This window comes from Rhagoletis zephyria, unplaced genomic scaffold, assembly GCF_001687245.7.
Source record: "Rhagoletis zephyria isolate East Lansing unplaced genomic scaffold, Rhagoletis_zephyria_1.1 Rzeph_scaffold_04444, whole genome shotgun sequence".
Taxonomy (NCBI): domain Eukaryota; kingdom Metazoa; phylum Arthropoda; class Insecta; order Diptera; family Tephritidae; genus Rhagoletis; species Rhagoletis zephyria.
In genome coordinates this window covers 36,982-39,353 of record NW_016161527.1, presented here as the reverse complement: position 1 = coordinate 39,353, position 2,372 = coordinate 36,982, and the positions used below count along the sequence as shown (strand labels likewise).

General features: G+C 17.8%; 1 pseudogene; it reads left to right on the top strand.

The window, feature by feature from the left end:
• Positions 1-1,201: 1,201 nt before the first annotated feature.
• LOC108370730 (NADH-ubiquinone oxidoreductase chain 2-like) lies at positions 1,202-2,324 on the top strand (annotated as a pseudogene).
• Positions 2,325-2,372: the final 48 nt, after the last annotated feature.

Below are 2,372 nucleotides of genomic sequence, written 5' to 3'. Positions count from 1 at the left end.
TTTTTTTGCAAAAACGGTAAATTGCAAATATCTCAAAAACGGTACCATAAAATTAAAAATAACCTTGATTTTCGGAATCAGGGGGTGATTTTACATACGAATTTCATAACGGCGTCTCTGGTAAATTTTGGCCGTCGACCAGTGTAATTAATTTAATAAAATTTAATAAAATTTATTTATTTTTTTAATTTTTATTTAATTTATAGATTAATATTAATTATTATTATTTTTTTAAATTTTCTTAAATTTAATAAAATTTTAATTTTTTTTTATTAAATTTATAAATTAATGTTAATCGAAATTTATTTTTTTATTAAATTGTATTAAATTTATAGATTAATATTAATTGAATTTTTTTATTTTTTTATTTATATAAATATTAAAATTTAAATTTTTAATTTTTCTATCTATATGTATATATATATAAATATAAATATATCTATATGTATATATATATACATATAAATATTTTTATTTACATATATATAAATATAAATATTTAATTGTTTATGTATATAAATATCTTATATAAAATATTTCTTTATATAAATAAATATATTTTAAATTAATAGATTTATAGAAATGAAGAGGGTTTTATTTATATTTAATAATTAGTAGCCATACCTGCGTGTATATTTAATAAATATTATTTTTATAAATACCAAGTATACTGATAACTACATATTAATATATATTTTATTGAGAAATAACTTTTATATATATTATATATATACATATATATATATATTATATATATGATATAAATATTTAATTAATATATATATTTCTATTATAAATAGATTAATATATATATATAAATATTTAATTAATTAATAGGTATCTATATTCTAATAAAAAAACCCTAAGATTCATAGATCTATAAACATTCTGTTACATTTATTAGTAGATAAGATAATCTGACGTTCCACATTTATATAGATATATGTTGAGGCCACCCTTTTATTATCATCTACTAGTTGAGCTAACGTATTGATCTTTTAACTCTCGGAAATGGATATATTGGCATATTTAATTATCTACTATTAATTTTAATTTTATTACAAAAATTACTTTTTTTTATACACTATATTATATTATAATATAAAATACAAAATTATATTTACAACATTAAAATTTATATTAAATATAAAAAAAACATGGAAAATTAGCTTTTTTAAATGAAATAAGTTATTTTATTTCAATGAATTGCCTGACGAAAAGGGTTACCTTGATAGGGTAAATAATGTAATAATATTACATTCATTACGAATTTATATTTAATAGAATTAAACTATTTCTAAAAGTATCAAAAACTTTTGTGCATCATACACTAAAATATAAAAAGATAAGCTAATTAAGCTACTGGGTTCATACCCCATTTATAAAGGTTTACAGTCCTTTTCTTTTTAATTTTTAATAATACTGCTAAAATTATATTTTTTTTTATTTTAATAGTAGGAACAATAATTACCGTCTCGTCTAATTCTTGGTTAGGTGCTTGAATAGGTTTAGAAATTAATTTATTATCTTTTATCCCCCTAATAAGAGATAATAATTTGATATCAACAGAAGCCTCTCTTAAGTATTTTTTAACCCAAGCAATTGCCTCTGCTGTATTATTGTTTGCTATTATTCTAATATATATAAATAATTTTCCAACAATTCAAAATAATCTAATATTTAGTAATTTAATTATTTATTCATCTTTATTATTAAAAAGCGGAGCAGCACCATTCCATTTTTGATTTCCAAATGTAATAGAAGGTTTATCATGAATAAATGTTCTAATTTTAATAACATGACAAAAAATTGCTCCTCTTGTACTAATTTCTTATACTAATTGAAGAAATTTTATTTATTTAGTAATTATTTTTTCAACAGTAATAGGTTCATTGGGAGGATTAAATCAAACTTCTCTTCATAAATTAATAACTTTCTCTTCAATTAATCATTTAGGTTGAATATTAACTGCTATACAAGCTAGTGAATCAACTTGATTAATTTATTTTTCTATATATTCATTTCTATCTTTTAGATTAATTTTTATATTCAATAATTTTAAAATATATCATATTAATCAAGTTTTTAATTCATTTTTTAATTCAAAAGTTTTAAAATTTTGTTTATTCTTTAATTTATTATCTTTAGGCGGACTTCCACCATTTATTGGATTTTTACCAAAATGATTAGTTTTTCAATTATTAATTGTTAATAATCAATATATTTTAATAACAATTATAACTGTAATAACTTTAATCACATTATTTTTTTACTTACGTTTATGTTTTGCTGCATTTATATTAAATTATTCTGAAAATAATTGAATTAATAATATACAAATAAATAATTTTTCATTTAAATGTATACTATTT